At 61.1% G+C, this 9943-nt stretch overlaps 1 long non-coding RNA gene across 1 annotated transcript; it reads right to left on the reverse strand.

The window, feature by feature from the left end:
* Nucleotides 1-1172: 1172 nt before the first annotated feature.
* On the reverse strand, nucleotides 1173-3986 carry LOC147599077 (uncharacterized). Its single transcript, XR_015260023.1, has 2 exons — nucleotides 2802-3986; nucleotides 1173-1573 (listed from the first exon to the last, which is right to left on the reverse strand). It is a non-coding gene; the product is annotated as an uncharacterized LOC147599077 (long non-coding RNA).
* Between the last annotated feature and the right edge of the window lie 5957 nt (nucleotides 3987-9943).

The raw sequence follows: 9943 nt of genomic DNA on the forward strand, positions 1-9943 counted from the left end.
CCGCCACTGTCTACCCAGGCCTCCATCCGTCCTCCACCCGCTCACCCGTGGCTGCAGCCAGCCCTCCTCGTGCACCTGTCTGTGCATCGTCCCTCTGTCCCCGCATCCTTCCTCCATCCCTCCTGCCATCCCGCCATCCCTCCCTCCTGCCATCCCTCCATCCATCCTGCCATCCCTCCATCCATTCTGCCATCCCTCCATCCTTCCCTCCTTCCATTCCTTCCTGCCTCCACCCCTCCACCCCTCCCTCCCTGCTTCTATCCCCCCGTCCCCCTCTCCATCCCTCCATCCATCACTCTGTCACTCCGTCCTTCCCTCCTCCCATCCCTCTGTTGCTCCATCCATCCCTCTTTCCATTCATCCCTCCCTCCATCCTTCTATCCTTGCCTCTTTCCGTCCAGCCCTCCACCATTCCCTCCCCCCTTCCATCCTTCCCTCCCTCTTTTCCTCCTTCTGTCCCTCCCTCCATCCCTTCCTCCCTCCATCCTTCCTTCCCTCCATCCCTCTTTCCCTCCCTCCATCCCGGTACCCCCACTCTGGACGATTCGGAGGTGGACGGGGGGGGGGGCTGCACCCCACCTTGCAGGTCACCACGGCAACAGAAAGCCCCCCAAACTCTCCCCAATCCCCACCCGGCCCAGCCCCGCGGCACCCATGGGAGCGACCCCCCCACCGGGGGCCAACCCCTGGGACCCCCCCATCCGCCCCACACCGGGGGCCGCAGGAGGAGGCTCCCACCGCCCCCCTCCGTCCCCAAACCCGGCAGCCCCCGCGGCTTCGCCGGTTGCTCTATAAACGGCTCCGCCGCGCCGCCGCTCCGCTCGCGTGTCTTTTGCCATCTGCTGCTGTCATTAAAAAATTAAATTTCCATCTGTTTTCACACTCCCGCCTCTCCTGGTGCCGCCGCTCTCCGGGAAGCGTCGCCCCCGGCTCCCTCGCCGGGACGCGGCCCATCCGGCGAGGCCGCGAGGGCGGGACGCGGGCGACCCCGAGTTCGTTTTTCCAGCGCCGTTTGCAACCGGTTTCTCCCAGGCGGGAACGGGATGGTGGGGCCGGTGGGATGCACCCCGCTTTCGGCCTCCCATCCGGCGCCGCCTCAGCTTTGGGGTGTTTTCGGGGGGACCGCTGCTCCGACGCAGCCCGAGGGAGGCGGCGGGTGCCAAACCGGGGGGTGCGGAGCCGCGGGGGTTTTATTCACCGGGCGGGAGCCGCGCGGTGCCACCCCCTCCCCGGTGTTTTTAGGAAAAGAGAGAAAAACCAGTCAGTGGTGTCCAAACCCACCCGCGCGGTGGGTGCCCCCGTGGCCCCCGGGGAGCTCCCGGGGTGCTGGATCCGACCAATTCGCATCCCGGCAGCTGCGGCTCCATCCCAGCGGAGCGGGGACGGGTCCGCGGTCAGCACTGGGCGCGCGGCGGCGGCGTTCCCCCCACGCGCCGAGCCTCGCGGGACAGCGAGGTCCCCGTGGGCGTGGGCGGCGTGACGATGATGGAGGGCACGTGCAGGTGCTTCTCGCCCGGGGACGCTGCCGGGGTCCTGTCGTTGCCGTTCCCGCTGCTCACGCACGTCTTCAAGCCTGCAGAAATTCGGAGGGGGGGGACACACACACAGCCCCCCCAACAAAAGGGAGAAGATCAGGGGCCGCAGCACCTCCCCGCCCTCCCCTGTGTCCCACTCAACCCCTTACGAGCCGCTAGAGAATCCGCAGCCGCCTCTAGCGGCCCTCGCGCTTTCTCCCCACCCTGGATTTCGGGGTGTCTGACGGAGACGGAGACCCGCAGCCCCCCCTCCACCGCCTGCCTGTCCCCCCCCCCCCCGGGGGCGCAGATCGCTTTAATCCGCTCTTTTAATCAGGAGCAAAGCCCGGCGCGAGGGGGGGTTTCAGCTCTTCCCCGAGCAGGAAAACGCCCGGAGGGGACAGCCACTGATATTTTTAATCTCTTTTTAATTAAGGCTAAAGCCCTGCCTTACGTCACGGAGCGGGAAAAAGGGGAGGGGGGTCTCGTCTTTCATGGCAGAATCCGAACTCGTCTGGAGGGGCGCGGGGATATTTTGGGGCTAAATTTATAAAAACGTGTACAAACATCTCGGGATATCCCTGGATTTGGGGATTTAGGATGGCTGCCTCCGTTTCGCCTGTTCAGTCACCCCACACTGGGCTTGGGGGGGGGGTCTGTGGGACCCCCAAATCCCCTGCACCGACACGGGGATGGTCATTTTTCGGGTGACTGCATCTCAGAGCATCTTGGTCTCTGCGTCTTCAGAGCGGGATGCTCGTTAACTCCCATCCCTAACGACCCCCAGGGACGATTAATCCTTGAGCTGCTCCGGGGGTCAGCGCTGGGACGCGGAGCGAGTGGGAGACACTCAACCGACGCGGCGAGGCCGGGAGCGTTCAAAGCCGTCGCTCCCGCCATCCCCAGCCGAAGTTCATTACGAAAATTAAAGTTTTTTGGGGAAAAAAATAGGATAAAAAGCTCCTGGGTTGGAATATTGTTGGGGAAAGGAGAGAAACGGAGGATGCTCGGGGTCGGCCCGGAGGCCGGGAGCCGGGGTACCCCGGCTCCCGGCCTCCGGGCCGACCCCGAGCATCCCAAATTCTTGAGGGATGCCCATCAACCCAAAGATGCAAGGAGCAAACGCAGGACAGGACCTTTATATTTTCACGGGGGATGGAGAAATCGGCTCCGGGTTGACGCGCGAGCCGCTTAAATCCCGCCGGGATGCCAAAACACACCGGTCCCACGCCCAGAAATACCAAAAATCTCCGCCAAAACCCCCCCTCCCGCCCCCCCAAAACCCACCTTTCAGGCAGGATAACTTGAGCCCCATGTTTTCATCCTCTCAGCGGGACCCAGCCCTCCAGCCTCGCCGCCGGTCCTCGCCGCGGGCGCTGCGGAAGAGAGGCGAGGGTTTCGCGGGGAGCGACGCCGGGAGGAAGGAGGGCGAAGCCGATCGCTGGCTAAAAGCGCGCGCGCGTACGTATATCTATAGGCGCCCGGGCGCTTCGGCACAACAGGAAGCACGGCTGCTCGGTACCAAAACCGCTGGTGATGTCACGGCGTTTTAGCGACTCGATTTCGGCCGCCGAGTTTCAGGAGGAACTTTTTTTCTTTTTTTTTTTTTTTTTTTTATTTTGGGAGGGAGGAGAAGGAGCCTGTCGCCGGGTGAGGGGTCCCATCCCGGCTTCTCCACTCCCGGCATCGACGCCGCAAACGTTGCAGGAGAGAAGGCCGCGACGAGGAGGAATCAGGTTGTTTTTTTTAGGAAGGCTTTCAGAGCAAAGCCCCGAGCCCACGCGCAGGAAACCGAGGGATGCTCGGCCACGGCATCGCGCCCGGGGCTGAGCCGGGGGATGCGCCGCCGGGGAGCGCGTGGCCCTGCTCCGTTTGGGCATCCCCCGACGCCCCGAGAGCTTTTGGGTGGATGATTCCCATTGTGGGACATCGCTCTTTTTTTTTTTTTTTTTTTTTTAATCAGCTGAAAATTATTCTGGGCAAAAGTCCCTTTACTGGGAAATCTGCATCCCTCCCGCCCACAGCTGCTGGGAAGAGCTTACTGGGATGCGGGTCAGTGACTCATTTTGGCTCTCCCGAGCTTCGCGGCCCGCAGAGAGCCAAGCGAACCCAGCCCAACCTCCGCCACGGCTTTTACTTCGCCTTTCCAAGAAGCCCTGAGGTGGGCCGGCCGCAGTCGGCGAGGGGAAGCGGGAACTTGCCATCGCCGGTTTTAATTCTGCTTTTTTTTTTTTTTTTTTTTATCGGCTCCCCACAGGCACCCTGAGCCGTGACCCAGCAGCCGGGGAGCCGTGCTGGGGGCGGGAGCGGAGCCCCTCCCCGGGATCCCCACTTCGCAGCTACCACAGCAGCCGCCCAAATATCAAGAAACCAGTTTTGAGGCGAGTCCTCTGGTTTTTGGGACTGGCTCCAGCAGCCACGCCAACCGCTCGGGGCTGGAGGAGGGTTGTGCCAGGGAGACCCAGCCCCACGGCGCGGGGTCGGGGAGCCCCCTCTGGGACTGGACTCCGGTGGCCAAGCCCTTGCAGGACACGGCAGCCCCAGCGCCGCCGGCTCTTCGCCCAGCATCCCTGGCTCGCAGCACCGGGAGAGATGCTCGGGCAGAGAAACCCCCCACCATCAGCGTTCCAGCACACGCCATCGCGGCGGATTTCGGATGGTTGCTGCTTGGGCTTTAACTTGGCTCCTGTGCCGGCACCAGGCCGAGAAGTGTTTGCGTTCCCGACCGGTTCACGCTCCAAAAACCCCCAGACGCTCATCGCAAGCGTCGCTGGGGCAGAGGAGGACGCTGAGCCGGCGTGCGGGGCTCGGGGTGCGATGGGGAAGGGGAGTGGGGCCAAAGTCGGCTGCGGTGCTCCGAGGGGGTGACGCTCACCCGGTCCCGGGAGCCGGAGGCACGGCGCCTGCCATCGCATCCCAGCTCCCCGGCTGCTCTCGGAGGCGGAGGGGGAGCCGGGACGCGAGGCTGGGTCGGGGGGTTCCCACCCAGGACCAGCAGCGCCCTGGGAGGGTGGGAGGCGGTTGCAGCAAGATGGCGCGGGTTTTTGCAAGGTTGGTTTCTAACCTGGTTAATCAGGTTAGCGGAGTCCCGGCTCCTCCCATCCGCCCCCCGCTCCAGCCCCATCCAAGCCCAGCAAAGCCCTTGGGTGATGAGGAAACGCTGCTTTACTCTCACCCCGCTGCACAATCCAGGCCAGGCCGGTGCCGAGAGAGAGCGGAGCAGGGGGACCCCTCGCCTGCAGCCGAAGCCCCTGGACCACCGAGCATCCCTACACAGCAGTCAGAGGGGCTACCAAGTGCCTAGAAAGGCAAGCACTGGTTTGGTACCCAGCCAGCGCGACCCATCGGCGTCCCTGAGGTCCTAACATCCGGAAAGCAGCGATGCTCCCAGCCTCTGGGACCATCTTCACTTCACAGCTTCCAGAAAAGGTTTTTTTTCCCGTTCCCATCCGACCTGCCAGCTCAAAACCCAGCCCGGCAGTGGGAACAGCACCAGGCCGAGGGTTTCCCACCCCCCCGGGATGAGATCTCCAGGTCGGGTACCACCCCACCGCGAGGACGCTCGGGCGAAGGCTCTGCCTCCGGAGCGGCCGCCTTTCCTCGCCGGAGGCTTTTTTTTTTTACGTTCACCTCCTCCGCAATTAAGAGGCGAGGCCCCCGAGACGGCTCCTTTTCAGACAGAGCTGAAAAAGCAGCGGTTCACATCCAGGGCACCGGCACGCAGGGAATGCCGGCCGTGCACTGAACACCCCGCGGCTGCAAGGCAGGGATGAAGGGAAAGCTTTAAATTTCGCCTGGAGATGGAGGCGAGCTCATCCCGGGAGCTTGGGAGGTCTCCGCCGAGACCAAGCCCTGCCGGGACGAGCAGAAAGGGGAGCGGGGAGGGGAAAGGGGTGGTTTTGCTCTAGTTTCTGCCGGTCTGGTCCTGCCGTGTTTGGTGAAAACCACAAATCCAGAAAGGGCTGATTTCCTCCCCGGTTTGGCTCTGCTGATTTCTCAAATAATGGAGTAACTGCAAAGCTTCCAGCCTGAGAGCAGGAGCCGGGGAAAGGCTGCTGCCCCGGCTGCCGGCACAAATCCCAGACACAGAGGCCAGGGCAGAGGCGTTTCCAACCCCTGGCTCCAGTTTCCTCCCAGAAAAACAGACAAATTAACTGGTTCATGTGGGTTTTGTTTTTGCCTGTTCAGCTGCAGACTTCAAGAACTGGAGGAGAAGGTCTGAGCCAGAGCTTGGCAAGCCCGGTTTTTCTGGATCCCATCCCAAGCTCAGCACATACAGCATCCCCCGGGGCCAGGGACCCCTCACCGGCATCCCTGACGCTGCAGCACAAATCCAGCCTGAGCAGCAGAAACCCTCTCCCCGTCAGCTATTTTGATGTTTTTCTCCAAAACTACCTGTTTGCCGCTGTTGGGTGAGAACAAACAGCCCCAACCCCAAGCGGGCTGCAATTAGCCTGGTCCGGAGCAGCAGTTTGTTGCTAAAACCGTGAGCGAGCGAAAGCGAAGGCTTGCTGCGGCAGGGAGGTAAACATAAACATCAGCCTGCTAAAATCACTGTGGTTAGCTCTGCGGGCTGCAGCACCGCTCCACCTGCAAGGCACAAACACAGCGTCGCACGCTCCTTCCTCTCCTCGCCGCGGGCTGGGAAGGGGAGACGCCCTTGGGCGAGTTCGTGGGGTGGGGACCACCACCCCGCGGTGGCTGGGTATGGCCCAGAGCCCTGCTGGCTACTGGAGAAAGCCCCCCGGGTGACTGGCGTCAGGCAGATCCGAGTCCAGGTCCCTCCCAGGAGGTCACGGCAGTGCCAAGGCTGCGACATGCGGAGTGTCACACGGGGGCAGCTGGCCCAACCCCACCAAGAGCCATCAGACCAGGGGGAAGGAGAAGACGGGCTCATAAAGCTTCCTTGGAGGGTCAGGACGGAGCTGGCTGGCCTCTCCGGGGGAAGACTTGTCTCTCCAGCCCAGGCATCCACCCTGGGTGGTCCTCTGACGTGGCCGGTGACTGGTTTCCAGTTCTGGCCGTGGCCCTTCGGCAGCCGGGCCGCTCCTCTCCCTGGGCTCGGCGCTCCCCAGTCCACCGGCCCCATCCTGCCCTGGTGCAGGAGAGGATGGAGGGGGCTGAAGGACCGACGAGGGGGCGAGGATGGAGGGCAGCCTCATAACTTCACTGGAAGGGAAAGGGCAGGGTGATCTCACGGCTTCCCGGATGCCCGAGAGGGATGCGTTCTGCAGACACCGGCCACCAGAAAAGCTTCAGCTGGAGAGCCTGGGGGAGCAGAGCCCCGACCGCCGAGCTGCTCCTGCAAACACCAGCTGGGCTTGTTTTAGAAAGGAGGGATGAGAAACAGCTTTCTGGGTCACGGAGTCCCAGGGTCTGCTAACGCAGACGACACACGTCACCCTGGCTCCGTGCTAACGGAGCGACGAGGCTGCTTGCTCCCTCCTTCCGTCCCATGTCCCTTCTGGCCCAAGCAGGGGAAAGGGCTGGTGCGAGCCTGGCTCACAAACGGCCCTAGAAGGGACTTGCTGAAGACGGAGGTGCTGGGAGGGAAAAAGAAATCCCCTCCCGGAGCCGTACGCTGAGGGAGGCTCGCAGCCATCCAGGGCAGGCGAGCGGTACCCGGAGGGGATGCCAGGCGTGGGAAGGGAGGAGGATGTCACGAGGAAGCAGCTGAAGATGCAGGCTCCAGGGAAACTGGAGCAGCTCCAGCATTCCCCAAGCACAGGCTCTCGGCAGGACCGGCAGACCGAACAACCGGCAGGAACCACGCAGGCAGAAAACAGCCCCAAAGAAAATCCACCGGGTTGCGGCAGCAGCCCTGAGGAGGAAGCCAGGAGCCGCTGTGGCGGCGGGGTAGGAAGCAAAGCGGAAAGCGAGCAACGTACCTGAAGCACAAAACCAGGGCGTGCCGGGCTGTCCTGCCAGACCTGCGTCCAGAGCAAACCGCCTCTCTGCCGGGCATGGATTCGGCGGGCGGCTGGGAGGCCACGGCTGGGAATTGGCTTAGGGACCTGGCCGCGGCTGCCGCGCTTCTCGGCTCGCTGAGCTCCAGGTTAATCTCAGCCCAGCTTTCCCCTTTTATCCCCTGGTACAACCTCGGTACATTTTTTCAATTAGGTCCATCTTTTAAGCTCCGGAGCGCATTTCTAGGAAGGGCTGCGTTGTTTCTCTTGGCCCTTGTGGGCTGATGCTACGCAGACCGGGACATGCCTGGCACCGGTCCTGCCCGCATCCAGCTAAAGTGCCGCCACGCCGCAGCCGGAGCGGCGCTGCCTGGAAGCACTCAAGGAATTACCCGTTACCCCCAGCCCACCTACCAGGTATTTTTAAGTGCAGTGTTCCCTGTCTGCCTCATCACAGCTCCGGCAGGTCGCAAAACGCCAAGCTCGCCGCACAGCCAGGCAGGAGCACGGACCGCTTTCACCTTTCGTGTGGTTCCGTTATCGGAAAGCCCGGCCAGCAACCTGCCTCCGTCCTCTCCGAATCCGCGTCTGCCGCCTTTCACAGGGCGACGGCTGAAAACTAAAAGAAAACATGCAGCTAGGGTGTACTTTTGGAGGAGAAGGCTGGGTGAAAATGTGGTCTAAAAGCAACAGTAAAAAAAAAAAAATAGAAAAAAATCGATCAAGTCCTCAGCGGATACTTCGGCTGCCTGCTGCGGGAGGGCTGGTGGCAGGGCGATGGGTAAAGCAAAAGAGGGGTTTGTGGCGCAGGAGTAGGAGGCATTGAGATGTTTAACTCCAGTTGGGAGGAACACAGCCCGGGCAGGACGGGGAGGAAGCAGCTTGCCCAGCCCAGACTGCCTGATCCCGACCATCTCATTACAGCTCCCACCAGCCAGGGTGGGCAACCCAGCTCCGCTCCGGGAGCGGAATTAAAACACAAACTAGCAGCGCAGCTCACAAATGCACGCTGAGCGCATTTCCCCTTGAGGCCATTTTCCAAGCTGCAGTCAACCGCAAGTCCACCCCGCTAACAGCCTCCTCCATTAGCATTCGCCTGCTCTTTCCGTATCGGTAATGCCCTCCACCCCAGCATCTCGAGACGTTTTACAAATAGCAGCAGCAGCAGAGTGCAGCGATTAGGCCTCCAGCCAGGGAGCAAAGAGACCCGGGTTTGCTTCCTGCATCTGTCACTGTCACCTCTCCTCGGCGCGCGTCTCTGCCGCTTAGATAAGAAATTCTCGGGGGCAGGGGGCCGCCTCTCGCGGTGCATCTCCGCAGCGCCATGCAGAGCGGGGCTGGGCTCCGCACATCTGTCCGCCCCCGGCTCCAGCTGTGCCAGGCGAAGAGGTTGCGGCTCCTCCATCCTGCCAGCTGAACCGCTCGTCTGCCTCCCGCACCCACGTCAGCTCTAATGAGCTGAAACAGGTTACGCGGTAGGTCTTTGCTCGTTTTCACGCTGACTTGGGCAAGGGAACATCCCCTGAACAGCTCAGCTGGCAGATGGGAAGGAGGGAGGAAGGGGGAAAAGCTCCAGCAGCAGGCTGCTTCACTTGCTGAATGAAGGAATAAAAAAAAAAAAAAAACCAAACTCCAAGCCCTCACACAAACACAGAGCAACGAGCTCAGGGAGAATACGGCACCAGTGTGTTCCCCAGGAGCAGGTATCTCACTTGTGCGCGTGAGCCACTGATCAAAGACGCCCCTTGGCTCTTGCCACTCGCCTGCTCTTCCCACCACACGAGCCAGGAGGAGCAGAGGCCATTCCCAACGTACATCTAGCCCCAACTAGCCACTGATTCTCAGAGCAATTTAAGGCGGTCACATTTCTCGGTGAAAATAATACCCCCAGGCCCCCAAACTCTCTGCTCCCTTCTGGGTTTCTCAAGCTGGAGCCGTACACAGAGTTTTTGGCCGCAGCTGGAAGTGCCCTAGGCCATCGGCGGGTGGCACCCCTGGGGACAAACCTTGGGTCACTCTGATCCCTGATTTCAAACCGAACGGGCGCTCCAAGCAACGCATGCTGAAGGCTCTTCGTTCTCCCCCTGGTGACTAAAGGATTCAAGGTGAGCACTCACACGGATCCAGCAAGGAGTAGCACACATCCTCACGCTCAGAAACTCAAGCACTTTGCACCAGTATTTTCAGATACCTGCAGGGTCTGTTTATTACTGTTTTGAAATATTAGAGTTGAGAGTGGAAAGAAGAGTCCCACATGGGAATAATTTTGCATTTCCAAGTGCTAGAGTTTCTACGGATGAGGTAAAGAGCTGGTAGTTAAATGTCTGGGCAGGCAAACGGCAAATCTCCAAATCTTGGTGAATAGGGCGAAAGAAAAAAAAAAAAAAAATGACCCTGCACGTCATTAAATGCTAACAAACAAACTAAAAAGGGTAAGACATCCATTCCCAGTGCCATCATCCCAGCTCTCATGAGGGCTCCAGCAATGCAGACCAAGATGCCTTTCCCAAGATTTCTTCCCCT

Source organism: Chlamydotis macqueenii, chromosome 13 (assembly GCF_036417535.1).
Source record: "Chlamydotis macqueenii isolate bChlMac1 chromosome 13, bChlMac1.mat, whole genome shotgun sequence".
NCBI lineage: Eukaryota > Metazoa > Chordata > Aves > Otidiformes > Otididae > Chlamydotis > Chlamydotis macqueenii.